Source organism: Heteronotia binoei, chromosome 3 (genome assembly GCF_032191835.1).
Source record: "Heteronotia binoei isolate CCM8104 ecotype False Entrance Well chromosome 3, APGP_CSIRO_Hbin_v1, whole genome shotgun sequence".
Classification (NCBI taxonomy): domain Eukaryota; kingdom Metazoa; phylum Chordata; class Lepidosauria; order Squamata; family Gekkonidae; genus Heteronotia; species Heteronotia binoei.
This window is the reverse complement of record NC_083225.1, coordinates 118,568,318-118,589,772: the sequence shown is the minus strand read 5'-3', so window position 1 is coordinate 118,589,772 and position 21,455 is coordinate 118,568,318. Positions and strand designations below refer to the sequence as shown.

At 43.1% G+C, this 21,455-nt stretch overlaps 1 protein-coding gene across 11 annotated transcripts in view; it reads right to left on the bottom strand.

Moving 5' to 3' along the window:
• ROBO2 (roundabout guidance receptor 2) overlaps window positions 1-21,455 on the bottom strand; it is a 1,840,872-nt gene that overhangs the window by 1,526,596 nt on the left and 292,821 nt on the right. The gene's annotated exons all lie outside the window — the stretch shown is intronic.

Here is a 21,455-nt window from a genome sequence, read left to right as displayed (position 1 = left end):
TGTATTTTTCACTACATTTTAAAAAATACAATCTTCTCCTTTGTATTATTTTAACAAATTTTATATTTCAAAATTCATGTAATCTGTTTTCTCCATCAACATGCTTCATATTATTTGCACACTTTTGTGAAGATCAGCTACTATGTTGTTATATTACAAAACCAATTCCAAAGACAAAACACCCTTCCTACAACACAAAAACATTTTATATACATAGAAATATTATAACTGGACTAAAGGTAGTTAAATACCATAGTGAAGCATGGGTTTCATGCTAGTTCATTAATACATATATAACAATATTTTAAACAGCTATGTAATACAAATTAAACAATATATAGTCATGAACATGGTTTTAACTGGAATAATTGGATCCAAAGATCTTAATCAGGCTGAATATTGATGGAAAAACTTCAGCAAGGAAGGCCAGCTTCATTGGATACCCTCAGCCTCAACTGAAAGCCTGGTGGAACAGCTCCATTTTACAGGCCCTGCAGAATGGTAATAGGTCCCATAGAACCCTGATCTCCAGTGCGAGTTTGTTCCACCAGGCTGGGGCCAGATCTGGTCAAAATTAGACATCCCTTGGTCTGGGTACCACCAGTAGATGCTGATAAATCAAACACAAGATTCTCCAGGGTACATTTAGGGAGAGGCAGGTATGTTGGTCCCTGACCATGCAGGGCTTTAAAGGTCAAAAACAGTACCTTGAAGCAGATACAGTAATCCATCAGTAGCCAGTGCAACTGGTGTACCATTGTGAGAGCCCTCTGCAGCCTCACCCACCTCACAGGGTGTCTGTTGTGGGGGAGGAAGGTAAAGGAGATTGTGAGCTGCTCTGAGACTCTTCGGAGTGGAGGGCGGGATATAAATCCAATATCTTCTTCATCTTCTTATATGTGCGCCTGCATAGGTGGCACAGCCAGCAAGCATGCTGCCACATTTTTTACCAGCTAGAGTTTTGGGATCAGCTGCAAGGGCAAAGCTTCATAGAGTGAGTTACAGTAATCAACCTTGGAAGTGACCATTGCATGGGTCATTAGAGCCAAATCCTGGGGGAGAGATAGGGAGCCAAGTGCCTGAATTGCTGAAGATAATAAAAGACAGACCTGGCAACTGTGATGACCTGGGTCTCCATAGTGATCAGGATCATCCCTGACTCACCCCTCCCCCCGCTCAGGTACAGGACCCCCATCTTTGTTGGATGAGGTTTCAACCAGCTCTGCTGCAAACATCCAGCCACAGCCCCCGGCTCCCTGATCAGATTTCTCTGGGGAAGAGGTTGGACAGCTCTCCAGCAACAGATAGAGCTGGGTGTCATCCACATATTGGTGACAACCCAGTCCAAACCCCCATACCAACTGGGTGAAGGCGCATACAGATATTAAACAACATTGGCAAGAGGATCACCCCTTGTGGTACTTCACAATCACCAAGCGCCACCCTCTGTCCCCAATCATGGAGAAAGGAGGAAAACCATTGGAGGGCAATCCCCCAAACTCCTATGTTGGTGAGATGGTGGGTCATGAGATCATAGCTGAACATGTTGAATTCTGCCATCAAATCTAAGAGTAACAGCAGTGCTGCCCCACCCTGATCCAGGTGTCTCCAGAGGTCATCTGCACACAGTAGACCAATGAACTTGCACAATAACTTTATATTACAATATTGTCAAGTTTTTTCAGAGCCTTTCCTAATAATACCTAGCATGGAATTAGCCTTTTCCCACCTCTAACTAGGTTGACACTTTCACTGAGTTTTCCATTACAACTCCAAGGTATCTTTCAGTCTCAGACAGTTCAGATCCCATCAGCATACATTTAACATTCTGGGTTCCCCCCCCCCCCCAACATGAACCACTTTACACTTATCCATGTTGAACTTTAATTGCCACACTGCCACCCATTTTGGAAAGATCCTCTTGTAGCTCATCATAATTCACTTTGGTTTTCTCCATGTGAAACAATTGTGTATCGATTGCATACTTGGCTACCACACTAAAAGATAAAGGTAGTCCTCTGTGTAAGCACTGGGTTGTTACCGATGCATGGTGTGATGTCACATCACAATGTATTCTTGGCAGACTTTTTACAGGTGGTTTGCGTTGCCTTTCCTAGTCATCTACACTTTGGTCGTTTTCACACTCACCTTCCGCCGGCGCGACCCCCCTCTTCACCGCGCAGGATCTGCGCGGATTTCGCACTAAACGCTGCGGAGCAGCCAGAAAAGCCGGAAGCTCCCGTCGCAAAAGCCGCGCAAACGCCAAACTGCTTTTTGGCGGTTTCAGTTTGAGCGGCTTTTGCGCCGGGAGCTTCCGGCTTTTCTGGCTGCTCCGCAGCGTTTAGCGTGAAATCCGCGCAGATCCTGCGCGGTGAAGAGGGGGGTTGCGCCGGCGGAAGGTGAGTGCGAAAATGACCTTTATCTCCCACGAAGCTGGGTACTCATTCTACCAATCTTGGAAGGATGGAAAGCTGAGTCAACCTTGAACTGGCTACCTGAACCCAGCTTCTGCTGGGATTGAACTCAGGTCATGAGCAGACCTTGGACTGCAGTACTGCAGCTTATCTCTCTGCACCACAGGACTTGGCTACCACACTATTCACCCCTAATTCAAAATCATTTATGAAGAAATTAAACAACATTGATTTCAATACCAATCCTTGTGAGACTCCAGTGCTCTCTTCCATTTGCAATAAGGGATTAATAAATTCTAAACACATATTCTTGGAAGTTAAGGCTAGATAAAAAATTATTTGGATTGCCATTAGGCCACAGAAACATGTGATCTAGGAGGTTAGTGGCCTCAGATGGTGTACACTGTCAACCAATCTGATCCAAATATAGTAATTAGCCTCAGAATGGTAAGTGATCACAATTAAATTTCTTATGACACAGTTCCAAAAAAGACAGACCTACCAATTTTTCTGGTGTCACAACGGGTATGTCTGTACTGTTTCCAGTTTTTATATATCTACACTATATTTAAATGTCCATATCTCTGAAGGTGGTGATGAGGAGCAGCACCAAGGAAGAGAAAAGAGATTAGATTAGATGCCCTTCACTACCAAAAGGAGTTTCAAAGCAGTTTACAATCTCCTTTTCCTTCCGCTCCCCTCAACAGACACCTGTGAGGTAGGTGGGGCTGACAGAGTTCTCCCAGAACTGCCCTTTAGCAAAACAGCTTTGAGGGAACTTGTGGCTGACCCAAGGTCTCATCAACAGATGCATGTGAAAGACTGTGGAATCAAACCCAGTTCTCCCAAATAAGAGTCCATCCCAACAGTTCAACAGATTGGTCCAGGCAGAATGCTTAGCCCATGTTTCTACCACACAGTGGTTTGGTTTTGTTTTTTTTTCCAGATTTTTGTATGTATTCAGGGTTTTCTCCAGTCACAAGGCTGCCTCACTGACTTGAGAGCCAGTTGGTGTAGTGGTTAAGTGTGCGGACACTTATCTGGGAGAACCGGGTTTGATTCCCCACTCCTCCGCTTGCACCTGCTGGAATGGCCTTGGGTCAGCCATAGCTCTGGCAGAGGTTGTCCTTGAAAGGGCAGCTGCTGTGAGAGCCCTCTCCAGCCCCACCCACCTCACAGGGTGTCTGTTGTGGGGGAGGAAGGTAAAGGAGATTGTGAGCTGCTCTGAGACCCTTCGGAGTGGAGGGCAGGATATAAATCCAATATCTTCTTCTTCATCTTCTTGGTGAGTGATCTTATTCTTTGTAAAATGGGATTATCTTTGAAAGATTTCACATACCAGGATTAGCTTAACTGTATATATGAGAAAATGCTTTATTCATATTTGAGGCAAGAAGGATGGAGGCAGAATGTTAAGTCATTTTCAGTTCCACAATACTTTTGGGGGGAAATGGAAATGCTTGTATGTTCTAGAAGAATAAACACTTCTATTACACTTGAGATGAAATAAAAATGAAAGGGAAATAGATGGCTTACTTGCTTTGTAAAGCATAGGCCAAGACTTTCATACTTAAAGAGTAAAAGCACAGACCTGCAGCAAGGTTAGGTGAGAAACCAGTCCCTCTGTATCAGATCACAACCTGTTATTCCTTTTGAAAAGACTTAAAGGAACCAAACTGTGCATGACTCCACCCATTCACATAGAAAGGAGGAGGAAGGTCTGATTTTGTTTACAAGAAGAGAGAAGGGAAAGAAGGACTTTCTCACACCTGCCTGAAAATTCAGAAATAAAAATACCAGGGACTATCTCTGCAGTCCCCAAGAAATTTTCATGGCAGAACAGCATGGTAGCACCCATCTCTATAAGTTACCAGGTTTACTTTCTTTAGGATGAGAGAGCACTGTGGATCTAGTAAGATTTCTTTTAAAGCCCAGGTGCAGAGGAAAATGCTTGTGTAAGTTTGTGAAAGCGTTCATTCAAAGGTACAATAGCTGTGTTCTGCAGGTTTCCTTATTATTCCACTTGCTACTCAACATCAGATCTCTAGAAAGATATCTTACAAACCAAGGTCCTTCACAGTTCACCCTTTCATTTCTCTCAGTCCATTTAAACTGCAAAACTTCTGCTCCTCACAATTCGCTCAGCATATCTAAGACCACATATTTGCGTGTGATTCATTCATTCCAGAACCATCTACAGCAACTAAAGAGCATTACATTTACTTTGTAGATCATTCCCAACTTTCATACAGGGTTATTTTAAGTAGGCCATATGAAGTGGAAGAGTATGATATGGCCTGGTCTTGTCAGACTTTGGAAGTTAAGCAGAGTCAGTATTCATGCAGGGAAATTGTGCAGAGAAAGGCAATGGCAAACCACTTCTCCTTTTAACTTGCCTTGAAAGCCTCTTGCTGGGGTTGTCATAAGTCATCTGCAAATCCTCAACAACATGATTTACCTGTTTATTTTCAGAAAGACTTCACAGATCACTAATTGTCTAAATCATGGAGGAAAAGCTTTAAATAATACACATATGCACACTCAAATGAAAACTATGAATTGCTTTTCTCTTGGAAATGTGACCAGGCATATAAGTAGTGTGAATTGTTCCTCTCACCGTGTACTTCAGTCTACGCTATTTGTTGTCACTGAATGTCACCCTCCATTACTGCCCATTCACTTGGCTTTATTAAAGCCTTCTGAAATTCATCACATTATCTAGTATTCATATTTATAACTTCTACTTCATTAGTAACTGCTTTCATTTCAGATAATTAATAAACATATAAAACAACATGCCCAGTATTGCATCTTACCACATTTGAATTTCTTATCCTTGTTTTAACTGCATTTTTCTTTTTCTTTGTGCACACTAAATCCACAATAGTTTATATTTATAGTGTTTCGTGTTCCCTATCAGTGACTTTCTCTTGTAAATTGTAGGCATTCTCAGTGTTATCTGTGCACCAATAAATCAGCAGTATGTGCCATGTGGGAACCCATAAGGACTTGCAGGAGGCATTTCATTTTTGCCCCCTCATCACTTTCTCTTTCCCATTCCTGAAAGCTGGTTTAATGGTTTATTGGATTTATATCCCACCCTCTCTGCCAAAGCAGGCTCAGGGTGGCCCACAACCAGTAAAATCACAGTAACATTCCAACATATAATACATCTGTTGTGTCTTGCATTTCAGTCCCGAAATTACAACACAGTGGATGATACAGAGGTGACCAGTGGAAGTCCACTGGTCCCCGGATGTAGCTCCACAAATATGCTCCGCCAATCAAGATCTGTGGCGGGAAGTTTAACTGGCCAGGATTGGACCTGGCCAGACTGAGGGTTGTTCCGGGGTATGTATATAATCGAGACCCCAGCCCGCGTTGCCTAGCCTTGTGATGTACTCGCTAATAAAGCATGTTGCCTTCAACACGTCTCGTCACTCAGTACATTACAGTGGCGACGAGGATGGGATACTAGCCAGGTAACTCCCCAAGCGGGACTTTGCTGACCTGGCCGGAGATGAGGAAGGCATGCATTTGAGGGAGACAGAAGCACCCACCACCACCATGGCTAACCCAAGTGGGATGATGGCCCACCTTGCAGAGTTCGACCCCGCCAACCCCAATAGGTGGGAGACCTACACAGAGCGGGTTGACTGCTACCTACGAGTGAACATGATTACGGATGACAGCCATAAGAGAGACGTGCTCCTGAGTGTCTGCGGGGAGGCCACATTTGAGATCGCAAAGGGTCTCTCGGCCCCTGTGAAGATCATGGAAAAAACGTACGAGGAGATAGTCAGACTCCTGACTGGACACTTCTTGCCCCAGCCTTTCATCATCGCCCACCAATTCTTCTTCCACAAGAGGGATCAAGGGGCGGGAGAGACAGCCGCCGTCTACCTGGCCGCCCTCCGCCAAATCGCAGCTTTGAAAAGCTGGATGAAGCCCTGAGGGATCGCTTTGTCTGGGGCCTCCGAGATGAAAGACTGCAGCAAAAACTCTTCACAAAGGAAGAGCTCACTCTCCAACGAAGCCACCGCATTCGCTAGAGGTGGAATGCGCATGCGCTAGAGGAAGAAGCCTCGGCTCATCCCTCTCCAGATAAGAAAAGAGATTAAGACCGAAAGATAAGTAAATATTGAAATACGGGAGTCATAATACTTGGCAGTGAGGCTAGACAAGTCAAAGGAGCAAAAGGCGTGCTCATAAGAGAGCCAGCAATTTAAAGAAGGGAGTTTTTTGGCAAAACAGATAAGGAACGGAGGAGGTAATTAGCAGCTTAGAAATGGCTACCACTACAGTGAAACGGCTTTCGGAACAAATAGCACAGTTTCAGGCATTAATGATACAGTCTCAGAGCAAGACAGAAGAAACTGTTGCTGTAATAAAAAATGAAGTCACTCAGATAAACAAGGAACTGCAAGATATTAGGCAGCTGCCTAATATCTTGCAGTTCCTTGTTTATCTGAGTGCCTAATATCTGCCAATAAGGCAGATAACACAGCTTTGGCAAATAAGAAGGATATCACTCATTTAAAGGAACAGATTAAGAGCCTCTCTGACAGAGCAAGAAGGGCAAACCTCATTGTCCATGGTATTTCAGAAGACATTGACTCACGACACTTGGAAGATGGGATGATAAAATGGCTTTCAGAACAACAAATAGGGGTATCAATTAGTGCTGACCATGTTGAAAGAGTTCATAGGCTGAGGAGCCGGAGATCTGGAGGTGACCCTAGACCAGTGATTATTAAATTCACAAGAGAAAAAGTGCAGCTGGCGCTGGAATTTAAAGGGAAAAAGGTTTTTGTGAGACAAGACTTTTGTAGTGAGACACTGGAAGAAAAAAGACAAATGAAACCATTTGCAGACAAACTCTTTCAGAACAAGATATTGTTTACATGGGCTTACCCAGCCACTATTGTAATTTATAAAGAAGGAAAAAGACTCACAGCAAGGAACCCAGCTGAGGCAAAGAAACTCTTGGAGAAGATGGGTCTGGACCCAGGGGAAACAGGAACCCAACCAGAGGAAGAGTTTAATGTCGATGAACCAGAGGAGGGGCCTTCTACACGTCAGGAGAAATGACAGAGGACGAGACTATAAGGCGTTTAAAGGAGAAGGGGGAACTTCTAAAAAAAGGGAAGTACCCCATAAATAAGAGGGAAGGGATGTTACAGTCTTAAATGAAGGAAACAATAAAAGATCCCGGGGGGGGGGAGGTGTGCCCACCCAAAGGTATAGGGAGGGTGGAGAGATCAACCCAAATGCAAGCCATATACCAGAAGAGGGGAGGGGGGATGAGGGGGAAGATTGGGGGGAAAGGGTGTGGGAGGGGGAAAGGGTGTAGGAGGGGGAAAGGGTGTGGGAGGGGGAAAGGGAGAAAGGGGAGAAGAGTAATAGAACTTGTTACCCAGCCAGGGAAGGGTGTAAAAGGGAAGGAATATGGCTAAAACTTTGAAAATGCTTTCACTGAATGTCAATGGACTAAGTTCAGACCTGAAAAGATATAGATTAACAAGAATGGCAAAACAGCAAAATATAGATATAATGTATTTACAGGAAACACATAAGGCAAGGGACGATGCTAAACCGTTGATTAAACATCCAGGGTGGAAAGTATTGGCTGAAGCTAGAGGTAGAATTAAGACGAAAGGAGTAGCAATTTTACTACATACAAGGATTGATATTAGGATATTAGATCTCATTAGTGATAGGGAAGGGAGATATCTGTTTATTAAAGGTAGGTTCCAAAACAGAGTGATAACTTTGATATATATGCTCCAAATACAGGACAGAGGAGATTTTTGAATAAAGTTATGCAAAAAGTTCAGAGATTCTCAGAGGGAGAAGTTATTATAGCAGGAGACTTTAACATAGATATGACTAAAGAGAAGGAAGTTTGGTGGAGAAGGAATTTGGTAGAAGCGCATGAAGCCTTAGGTTTGGTTCCAAAGCCGACACATTTATCAAGTAGACACAAGCTTCCTTTATTGATTATGGGAGTCTGTGTCTAACCCACCAGACATAACAGCTCTGCATGCCGTTAATGATGCTGAGCTGATTGCCAAATACCGCAGGGACGATGATAAGGCTTTTTCCCTGATTGGCTTGACCTTGGAAGATTCCCAGCTCATACACATCAAAGACACCAACAGTGCAAAAGGGTGCTGGGATGCTCTGAAAGCATTATATGTGCGTGAGAGTGTTGGATCCCAAATATACCTCATGAAAAAACTCCTGGGTGCTCGACTAGAGGCAGGTGGTGATATGCAGACCCACCTGGAGTATATGAAATGCACCATTGCCCAGCTACAAGAGAAAGAGGTAATTTTTTCCTCTTTGCATCAGGCATATATCATCCTCTGTTCATTAGACTCAAGTTATGACCAGTTTGTTGCCAATTTGGACGTTGTGCCAAGAGCTGAGCTCACTGTGTCTAATATTCTCCACCGGTTGCTGAATGAGGCTATGAGAAGGAGAGACACCGCCCAGTTCCGGGAGGCTCCAGCCCATTCTACTAATGAAACTGCCCAGGAGATGCATAAAGGGGCAGACTACAAGCATGACGCAGCAAAGGCGTGTGCGGTGAGACGGTGCTACTCCTGTGGGAGCACCAAGCATTTAAAGAGACAATGTACTTTAAAGAAGGGCAAGCGGTCTGCTGCCACTACTCCAGGAGGTGGGTGCATAAATGTAATTATAAATGATTCTTCCTGCAGCACTCAACAGTTCCTAGTGGACAGTGGAGCAACCGTGCATATTGCAAAAGATAAAAGGCTATTTGAGACGTTTACTCCAGTGCAAGGTCAGTGTGTGACACTGGCAGACGGCGTGTGTGCTGATGTAGCCGGGAGTGGAATAGTCAACGTGGCAAGTCTTGGGAAGAAACTGCCCATGTTAAATGTGCCAAGCCTTAATTATAATTTACTCTCCATGTCAGCTCTAACTGACCAAAACTTTAAAGTTTCTTTTTCAGCCACCGACTGCAATATATGTGCTAACGGGGTAGCTGTATAGGCCAAGAGACAGGGTGATCTGTATCTACTCGAGACGGAAAAAAGTGTACAGGCTGTAAGTACAAATCAACCGCCCCATGATGAATGCATTCATTTATGGCACAGGAGGCTGGGACATGCAAACTTCCAAGCAGTGAAGAAAACTTTACTGTCGGCTGGAATAACGCCGAAGCCGTGCAAGTGCTATTTGGAATGTGAGATATGCAAGGCTTTAAAGTCAAAGTCTGCTTCAACCAAAACTCCAAGCAAATTCTAAACCCATGAAATACTGGACTTAGTATTTTTAGATCTGATAGGCCCATTTCCAAAGAGCCTAGGCGGGGCAAAGTATTGCTTATGCGTGGAAGATCATTACAGCAGGTATGGTTTTTGCTTCCTCCTCAGGTCGAAAGCTGAGACCTACCAGGCTATTTCCAACTGGCTACGCTTTGTAAAGCGCAAAACAGGAAAGGTGCGTTAATGCCTGATAACAGACAATAGATCGGAATTTGTGAATGCTAAAATGGGAGTGCTATGCAGAAGATATGGCATTGAGGATAAGTGCATTGCACCTTACCGTCCACAGCACAATGCATTTTGTGAGAGAAGGAATCAGATCCTTAACAACATGGCAATGTGCATGCTTAAGGACAGTGGTTTGCCTATGTATTATTGGGGGGAGAGTATAATGTGTGCTTCTCTTGTACTTAACCTGACTTGGTCCTCAGCTATAAGAAAAATTCCTGCTCATGTCTGGTATGACAGGATACCATCCATTGAACATGTTAAAATATTTGGAATACCAGCATATGTTCATATTCCAAAACAGCTGAGAAGGAAGGGGAGAGATAAAGCCGTTAAGATGTTGTTTTTAGGATACCAAAGCAACCACAAGGCTTATCGGTTCAGTCTGGCTGGAGAGAGGAAAATTACTACCAGCTGCTCTGCAAATTTTCTTGAGCGTTCCGTGGGCTGGCAATGCATTTCAAGCTCCACATCTTTGATCCTGCCGATTGCTGATAAGGAGGAGCAACAAGTCCCCAAGGCCGGGAGGGGGAGTTCATCGCCAAGCAACGGAGCAGTGAAGGAAGAACCTCTAGAGACTTTATTAACCCCGAAGTCTCTAGGTGCTGGCTTGCAGCAGCAGAGTACACCACAGCAACTTGCTTCTGAGGAGTCTGCGGAGCCAATTCTATGCAAGTCGACATGTGAGAGAAAGCAACCCGACCGGTTTGTGCCGGGACAGGCATGTGCTGTACTGTCTGAGCCTTCAAATTATGAAGGAATACAGCATTTGTCTGCGCAGGAACAGACTGGATGGAAAGCAGCCATGGACTCTGAATTAGAATCCCTATCACAACTACAAGTGTTTGAGGAAACATCTCTTCCACCCGGACAGAGACTTATTGGGTCTAGATGGGTGTACAAAATAAAAACTGGTACTGACGGTACAACTCAGTACAAAGCCCAATTGGTGGCTCAGGGATTTGCTCAAGGGAGTCAAGACTATGATGAAACTTTTGCACCTACTCTGAAGGCTAACTCATTGTTTTGTGCATTAGTAATGGCAGCAAAGCAGGATTGTGCAGCAAAGCAGGATTGTTGTGTTAAGCATCTAGATATAAAAACTGCCTACCTTCATGCTCCTCTAAGGCATAGTATTTACATGCAAAAACCACCAGGTGTCGCTGGTGATGGTGATAAATGCTGGCTACTAAAGAAATCTCTGTACGGCTTGAAGCAAGCCAGGTATGAATGGTGCAAGCATTTAGCTGACAACTTGAAAATGTTTGGTTTCAAACAAGGTGTTGCTGATCCCTGTGTACTTAGCAAGGGGAAGGGGGAGCAATGATGTATCATACTGATCTTTGTTGATGATCTAGCTGTGATATGTAAATCAGAGAAAATGATGTATGATATTGTTGAGACACTAAAAGCTAAGTTCACGGTACGGGATCTAGGCGAAATCAAAAATTATGTTAGTCTAGAAATCCAGAAAATACCTGACAGATATAAAGTGTCACAAAGGGCCAAAATAACCCAGTTGCTCAAGCAGTATAAAATGGAGCAATGTAAAGGGGTAAATAGCCCAATGTTCCCAGAGCATGAAACAGACAGTGCTGAGAGTCCTTTATTTGATCAAGAGATCTATCAGTCCCTGATAGGAAGCCTACTCTACTTAGCCAACTGGTCCAGGCCGGATATAGCCATGGGAAGTAATTTGTTGGCTAGGGCAGCGATGCAACCAAGGCAGAAGCATTGGCTGGCTGCCAAACACATCCTAAGATACCTTAAGCAGACTATGTATATAGGTTTGTTGCTAACTCCTAAAGGTAATCTTGATCTATCAACATATGCAGATGCAAGTTTCGCCAATGACCCAGCAACTAGACAGTCCACCACTGGGATTGCCATATTCCTAGGAGGAACTCTAGTTGGCTGGGGATCCATAAAGCAAAAACATGTGGCTCTCTTAACATGTGAAGCTGAATTTGCGGCTCTAAGTACCATATGCACAGAATTAATCTGGTTCAAACAACTGTTACTAGACCTGGGTATGCAACATGTAAATCCCATCACAGTGAGAAAAGACATTCAAGCAGCTATACAGCTAGCTTCCTCACTTGGTGTAAAAGGAAGGTCTAAACATACAGATGTATGTTTTTATAATGTTAAGCAGTGCATAGCCGAAGGTCTTATTCAGCTGGAGTATTGTGCAACAAATACTAATGTAGCTGATGTATTCACAAAAGTGCAAACTCCGAGCAAACATAAGGAAAGCTGTCTGGCGTTAGGGATGAAGTAATGTAAACTGTATGAAATAATGTTTAACTGTATAGTGTAAAGTCATTACAAATGGGGAAGAATGACAGTATCCGTCGCTTTAAGGCTTCTTGATACTGGTAATATGATTATGTAACTCCTGCTATACAGGTGTAAGTAGAAGCATGTGAGAAACATGTGCAACTCATTAGCCAAATGAGCAATGGGATTGGCTGGTGGGGGTATAACAGCAGTAGCCACACTGCTACCTATTGTGGAGAAGGAGTGGAGAGGATTGGAGGAGAGTGGCGTGTTATACTGTTGGATGAACTTGGATTGATGGACTGTTAACTGACTATTCTTTGGACTGTGATTATTGTACCTCTGAACTGGCTGGACTGACTGTGAGTGAACTGACTATTGGACTGTACTTGACTTTGCTTATTGCCTGAATCCTAATACAACTGTTGAACTGGCTGTCTGTGAGTCTGTATTCATTAGAACTTTAGCTGAAGCTGGGCTGACCAGAGTGCCTTAAAGGAGCCTTTTCTGCAAACCTGGGGCCCTATAGATACATATCTATCTATCTATCTATCTATCTATCTATCTATCTATCTATCTATCTATCTATCTATCTATCTATCTATCTATCTATCTATCTATCTATCTATCTATCTATCTATCTATCTATCTATCTATCTATCTATCTATCTATCTATCTATCTATCTATCTATCTATCTATCTATCTATCTATCTATCTATCTATCTATCTATCTATCTATCTATCTATCTATCTATCTATCTATCTATCTATCTATCTATCTATCTATCTATCTATCTATCTATCTATCTATCTATCTATCTATCTATCTATCTATCTATCTATCTATCTATCTATCTATCTATCTATCTATCTATCTATCTATCTATCTATCTATCTATCTATCTATCTATCTATCTATCATCTCACATAAAAATATACAAATGTCATAAAATGTCAAATACAGTTTGCATACAAAATAACACAAAGCCCTTCTAAATCCATTGACTTCAATGAACAGAAAGAGTTAACTCTGTTTAGGATGGCACTGTGTTCTTTTATCATTTGGGGATTTTTAACCCACCATTTTTTTTTTTTTTTAGATTTCACCTTTTTTTGCAAACCTGGGACCCTTTCCAGGTTTGTAGGAAGATATGTCTTTCCCTTTCACTTCTCCAGTCAACCAATTTAAGTATCCTCAGATTTGGCCAACTTTGCTATCAGCTTATAAATAATGTCTTTAAAGAGTGTACATTTGTATCTATAGATATAGAATTCTTTATGTATAAAAACAACAAATGTAATAAAATATCAAATACAATTTGTGTACAAAATAACACAAAGCCCTTCTAAATCCATTGACTTCAATGAATAGAAAAATTTAACTCTGTTTAGGATGGCACTGCTAATACTTGCAGTGGCCCTTCCATCCTACACAAATCTATGAGGAAAGAATGAAGCATTTTAAGATACCAATCTTTGTGTTAATTTCACAGCTATTTTATACTGGTCTGTAACTTTCCTTCTCTTTTCATTTTTTAAGAAAATGTGCACTTGTTCTGTCATCCAGTCAGTAATGTTAGACTATATCCTCAGTAAAAATCATTACTTGCACCACAAATTCCATTTTCATGGTTGATGCTAACTGAACTTCTTTTCCCAATAATAGTAGGATACATACATGGACTGGAACCATTAAGAGATTGATCAGCCTAGCATTGCTTCAATACCAGGTTTGAACGCTTTTCTTAAATGCCTCTTTCAGACATTGATGCCTTGAAGCAACTAGTATACTTAATAGCTTTCCACCCCAATGAGTCTGTCCATGGGGAATTAACATTGATTTTCTGTTAATATAAAGAATCCAGTTGTGTTCTTTTCCTCATTCTAAAGCTCACCGAAGTCAATGGGAATATTCCATCAGGTTCAATGGGCTTTGTGTTATGCATCAGGAGAAACAACTGGCAAAGAAAAGAAATGGTAGAAGAGGGCATGGAAACATATTAAATTAAAATAGGAACAAAAAAAAGAGGGATTTTGTGTGGTTCATAACCGTTTGAACTGTAGCCTAATGAAAGCCAATACCACTGCCAGATTTCCCTTTTAATTCACTGAGCATTCTCCAGTACAGAGCACAAAAACTACTTACAGAAAGATCCTGTGAAGTTTTGGATTCACTCCAAATAGGGCAATTCATAGAACTGAGTCTGTGGTTAGTTTCAGACCAAGGCCAATTACTCCTAAATCGACGTCTTTAGGATTGCACTGCAAGTATCTCTGTATTAATTACAATTTAATTCTGCATTCAAATATTTTTAACAGCAAATTACATTTCTCTAGAATACTACCCATGTTTGCATATGCTTCAGCAGCAATTTTAAAAGCAGACACTCATAGCAAGTTGGTACTAGCTCCCATGAATCAATACCACATAGATTTACTTTGCAATTAAATGCATGTCAACAAACCTCTGCTTTTTAAAAAATGCTTTTAAAGACTAAAACGGCATCTTGATTATATATAAAGTACCAAGAACAACTTGTAAATTGGACCCATGCCCTTCCTGGCTTATCAAATCCTGCCAGGGGGATCTCAGATATCCTGTACGGGATATCATAAACAGATCCCTGACGGAAGGGCTTTTTCCAGCGCACATTAAAGAGGCTGTGGTCTGTCCCCTCTGCTGCACGGAAGCAGAGAGAAGGGTGCTCCAAAGAGTGACGAGAAGAGCACAAAAGATTTGTGGATGTTCTCTCCCCTCATTGGTGGATCTGTATAATATGGCATGTAAAAGGAAGATACAAATGATCCTAAGGGACCATACACATCTGGGCCATTTGCTTTTTGAGATCTTACCGTCAGGTAGACGATATAGAGTGTTGAAGGCTAGGACAAACAGATTTAAGGACAGTTTCTATCCAAGTGCTGTGGTTAGGTTAAATGCAGGGTTATGAAGGATTATCTGTTTTAGATGTATTTAATGGTTTAAATGGTTTTAATGGTTTTATGAATGTTTAATGGTTTTATGAATGTTTATTTAATGGTTTAAATGGTTTTAATGGTTTTATGAATGTTTATCCGTTTTAGATGTATTTAAATGGTTTTAATGGTTTAAATGGTTTAATGGTTTCAGATGTATTTAAATGGTTTATGAATATGTGTGTTTGATGTGTTGGTATGTTTGTGGAAGAGCACCTCATTTCGTTGCTCTCTTTTTGTTGAGAACAATGACAATAAATTCATCTATCTATCTATCTATCTATCCTAAAAAAACCATCCTTAGATCCGGCCCAATTGGCACACTATAGGCCGGTCTCAAATTTGCCCTTCCTGGGCAAACTTATTGAGAGGGCAGTGGCGAGGCAGCTACAGACTTTCCTGGCGGACGCTTCCGTCCTTGAACCACTCCAGTCCGGCTTTCGCCCAGGTCATGGGACGGAGACGGTGTTGGTTGCCCTGGTGGATGACCTTCAACGGCATCTGGATCGGGGTGGCTCGGCAGTGTTGATGCTGTTGGACCTATCGGCGGCGTTCGATACGGTCGACCATCGGTTACTGACTTGCCACCTCGCTGACGCGGAGATTCAGGGGCTGGCCTTGCAGTGGCTTTCATCTTTCCTTGAAGGTCGGGGACAAAGGGTCACGATTGGGGGGGAGCTATCCCGGAGGCACACACTTAACTGTGGAGTGCCCCAGGGAGTGGTTCTCTCCCCAATGTTATTTAACATCTATATGCAACCTCTTGCCCAGATTGCCCGAAGGTATGGGCTGGGGTGTCACCAGTATGCTGATGACACCCAGCTCTATCTACTTATGGACGGCCGGCCGGTCTGCGCCCCAGAAAATCTAGATCGGGCACTACAGGCCATGGCTGAGTGGCTCAGACTGAGTGGACTGAGACTGAATCCTGCGAAGACAGAAGTCCTTTGTCTGGGCCGTCGTGGACCGGGGAGGGAAATTCCCCTGCCGGCTTTTGACGGTGCGCCGCTGACAGCGGCGGACAGGGTCAAGAGCCTGGGGGTGCTATTGGAGCCGTCCCTAAAGATGGAGGCTCAGATAGCAACCACTGCCAAGTCCACATTTTTTCATCTTAGACGGGCAAGGCAGTTGGCCCCCTTCCTGGACCGCGACGACCTAGCAACAGTGATCCATGCTACGGTCACCTCAAGGTTGGATTACTGCAATGCCCTCTACATGGGGCTGCCCTTGTGCCAGACCCGGAAACTGCAGCTGGTGCAGAATGCCGCGGCCCGGCTGTTATTGGGCCTCCCAAGGTGGGAGCACATTCGGCCGGGTCTTCGGGCCCTGCACTGGCTTCCAATAACATACCGAGTCCGGTACAAGGTGCTGGTTATTACCTTTAAAGCCCTATATGGCCTGGGACCTGCCTACCTACCTGAGGGACCGTCTCTCCCCACATGTTCCCCAGAGGGTACTGAGGTCTGGGACTCAAAACCTTCTCACCATCCCCGGGCCTAAGGAAGTCCGTCTCAAGACAACCAGAGACAAAGCCTTCTCTACAATGGCCCCCACATGGTGGAACCAGCTGCCGGAAGAGGTGAGGGCCCTGCGGGATCTTACTAAGTTCTGCAGGGCCTGTAAGACAACCCTCTTCCGGTTAGCCTACGCCTGACTAGATAAAGGTAGCTTATCAGATTTCAGTGAAATATACTGTATAGTTTAAGGTTAAGATTTTAAGGTTTTTAGATTTTTAAATGCTTTGACTTTTTAAATGTAATAATTCTGCACTTTGTTTTATTGTTTATCATTTGCTGTGAGCCGCCCTGAGCCATTTTATGGGAAGGGCGGGATATAAGTTATAGAATAAATAAATAAAATAAATAAAAATAATGGGATATTTCTAAGAAAATTTCTGATGTATGAAAATGCTAACATATTACTCACTTGGTTAAATCAAGGCAAACAGAAGCTAACTTGAATAGCTTCTAAATTACATCTGTTCTTCCCTGAAGAACTTAAAAAGAACTTTGTGTTAATGTTTTAAATAAAACCCTTGCTTTCCTATGAAAAGCTTCCTGCTTTTTTTTTTTAACTTTTCCTTGAAAAAGGAATACATCTGTTCTTATTGAAGTCTATGGCATGGCTCCCATTTGAATGAATCTTGCTTTTGGGTATAAACTTTAAAAAGTAGAAGCCTGCACAAAATTGCTGGAACATTTATCCTATTCTTTCCCCTCCTCCCAATATATACCACACCTTACCCTCTTTCCCAGCAATAGCCTAAAAATGCAGATACTCATCCAAACAGATATCTGGTAAGTTTGCTCCCCACCCCAATAATGAGGCTAGCCCCCAAGAGTTGTGAATGTCTCCATCCAAAGAATGTCTTCCTCCAATGAGGACAACTTGTACAATTCCTCTCTACTTATCATTTTATAAGTTTCCATTATGGAGCCTTCTGTCTGTATCTCCTATGTGGTTAGTTCTCCTAAAATGTTGTAAGGTTAAAAAATAGGTACAGGTAGTCCCTCGTGCAAGCACCAGTGGTTTCCAACTTTGGGGTGACATCACATCACCACATTTTCAAGGCAGGCTTTTTATGGGTGGTTTGCCATTACCTTTCCCAGTCATCTACACTTTACCCCCAGCAAGCTGGGTACTCATTTTACTGAACTTGGAAGGATTGAAGGCTGAGTCAACCTTGAGACAGTTACCTGAACCCAATTTCCTGCAGGATCAAACTCAGGTTATGAGCAGCTTACTGCAGCTTACCACTCTGCACCATAGGGTTCTGTCTAAAATATACAATTCATCAGATCTTGAGAAGATTGTCTTTCCTTTTTTGATCTATTTCAACCAAATTATTTCAATACCTTCCCTTTCTTTCCCTAGGCCCTTTGTTCCCTCTCTTTGCGCTGCAGATGACTTTAATACTTTTCCAGACATTGGTAATGTCACATAAGTTCAGCTGCTGATTATGTAAGACCTTTTAAACTGACTTAAACTAGTTAAAGGGAACACACTACCTTTTTAAAAAAATGGCAGTGTTTTTCCCCCCAAATCTACAGTCTCAGTGGGGGAGGGGGAAACTGGAGACTATACATTTCCAACTTAAAGAAGTTTCCTCTGGTACCTGTAGCCCTGACTGGAAGACCATGGCAGGAGTTTGGGGTAATTTGTACATGGTCAGGACCATGGACAGATCTTCATGCCTATTTGCAGACCAGCAGACCATTGTATGCTTTAGCTAATACTAACTGATCAATGATTTATTTGTGACACTCAGGGTGATTCTGCACAGTCACTTCCCCCAGAACATGCTGGCAAAGTAATTTGGCATTTGGAAAGAGTTCCCCACATGCTGATCCGGAACAGGGTTTTGATCCAGGTTCTGCAAAGCTTCTTGCGGGTTTTCTGAACTCCTCTTTTTACAAATTTTCCCTTTTTGATCCAACTGTCAAACCATGGCAGTATGAGAAGAACTCTTCCATTTGGGTCTATTTTTCCTGCCCCTGTCCTGGTGATCACGCCCTCATCCCTCCTCCTTTTCTGACGTGCCTGCTGTGACATCACGCAGTGACCCAACAACCCTTTAAAAAAAAACATTCCTCATTTGCATAACAACTTAATTTTGCTCAATGCAGCTGCAAAAAACTGCTGTGCCATGGCTATAACCAACACACAGCCATGCACAAACACACACACACACACACACACAACACACACCATTTTTTTCAAAAAAATAGGTGATTTGTGTTGGGATGCATTTTCGAGCACTGCTGCACTCCTGGCTCTTCTTCCTGGCTCCCAGGCTGTCTCCCCTGTAGTGGGAGGCAGCTGGGAGCATGCTGCCTTTTTCCTCTGCCCGAGTCTTGGGTGGGAGAAAGGGGCATGGGGCCCTGGCTCCCAATATTGCAGAGGAGGCAGCCTAACTGTCAGGTGGCGAAAGGGGCATCTGCTCGCTCCAAGGCTGTCTCTCCTGCAAAAGGTGGCTGCCTTGGAGCAAGGTGGTTCTCCTCCAAGCCTGGCTAGGAAACCAATCTCAGAGGAGAGCTCACATTGGCATGCTGTCCAGCCGCTCTCAGCTTCCCATGTCTTTTACCCAGGAAGATGAGAGCAGGGTGAGTGGAGGGAGTGCCCAGCAGTGCTCTGTAGGCACCGGGAAGGGGGAAAGACATGGGAGGCTTGTGATGGTGAAGGACAGTAACACAGGTGAGAAGCGGGGAAGCTCCCATCTCTCTTTCCCCCATCTCTCTGCTCCTTCCCATGCTCTCTGGAGGAGAGAAACCTTCTCCCCCCACTCTTTTTAGCATAACGTTCAATGACAGCAGCATTCCCCATGGACTTTATTATCTTCTATTTCTACAAATGCTACAAGCACTCTCTGACATCCACTTGCTGCCATGCTGCAGTAGCGACTTGGGACAAAAATGGCGATTCTCAAACCTTATTGAAAACAAAGTGTTTCAAGCACTGGAAACAACACAGGCAGCCAATCAGCATGCTGGTTTAAAGTAAGCACATAAAACAACGCAGCCTGTAAGGTTGTTGACAATTGGTCACATTGTATTGAAACCACACCTCCAATGGGAAAAAAAAATTGGAGGTGGAGATTTCAGTGATGAAACACTATGGGCGGGAGGAAGAGTGACAGGGAATGCTCCCTCCAGGATAATGTTAGTGCAGAAATCAATCCCGTAGATGTACTGGGGGGGGGGGGGCTGTGGTGCAGAAATAAAAAATCTGAGCTGGGGGAAACAGACCCAACTGAACACCAATGCAAGCAAGTAGGGCAGAATCAGCCTCAGAGTCTGATGCATTGTGTCGTCTCTGGTATCTGTACTTTGGGTCTGGAAGCAATGCGTGGGGGGGAGGGGTAACCTTTTGCTGCTCTTTTTTCTATGTTTTGAGGCCTTATACTATAAAAGTGCTGGTTGCAGTGAGAGCTTGCAAACTGCCTAACACAGCATATTATATTTTATTTGCTTCATTTATAGACCACCTTTCTCACTGAGACTCAAGACAGATTACAAACTATAAAAAGCAATTCCATTAGACAGCATAAAATATTCATTGAATTAGGATTACAGAATTAGAAAATACGAACAAAACTGTCTAGAAATTCACTGGCAAATAACTTAATAGTTACAGGTCTGAATTACAATCTTGTTAACTCAGTTTCAAGGCCCAAGAGTAAATTACACAGCCACTAACTAAACTTAAATATCCATCAGAAAAATGGGAGTCATAGCAAGCAGAATAGGGAACTCAACCAGCCTTACTTAATTGGTTTCTTAGATGAAGCCACAGGTTTAACATTCAAGGAAAGTATAATTTGCAACAGAGGAGTTTAGCTGCGTTAGTCTGTTGCTGAAAAATAGTAAAGAGTCCAGTAGCACCTTTAAGACTAACAAATATTGTTATAGAATAAGCTTTTGAGAAACACAGCTCTCTTCATCAGATACATGGAGGGATGTAGAAACTGACCAGAGATATGTAGGTGATAAGGGTAGGGGGGATATAGCAGAGATATAAACTTTATAAAGGACACAGACAAATACAATTAAAGATGTTATGCTTTAACTTGAAATATAAACATGCTTTACATTCTTGCAATATTTGGTTTAAAATTGAAAGGTGGGGAGTAGTGGGATTTGGCAATGCAATTTTTAAAATAAAACATCAAGCAAAACACAAGGATCACAGCATAAACTAAAAATATAACATGCTCTGAGCCTGGGAAAACAATGAAATGGCATTGCAAGCTTCTCTCCCCCCCACCACCCCCGGTCTACTCAGATTGGCAATGGCTCTCCAGTGTAATATGACCCTTCAGCTGCGGGTTCCCAGGTTAGAGTACTCAATAGGTTGGGTCCATCGAGTAGAGACAAGCTGGCTCAAAGCATCAACCCTTTATTTGCAAGGACATAACTCCAGGAAGCCTGAGCTTCAGCTGTCTATATAGGAACACTAAAAGGAAACTTATCTCCACTCCACTGAAATACATTGCAGCACAGACAAAGCTGCAAGGAAATTCTAGCAGCCAGCAGCGTGCTGCTAGGCTGCTGGAACATCTTTGCCTCCCTGGGAGGAAAGGGAGGACTTTTGCAGCCCATTTGGGTGTGCTTTTGAAGGGCCGGGGCTTGCTGTGATAGCAGCAGCACCATCTGCCCCCTACCTCAGTCTCCAGGCTGAGATCGGGGCAGATGGAACTCCTTCGGCAGCTCTGCTGTGTTTGTCAGTTTCAGAGCTGGGAGGGTGAACAGCGCATTCGC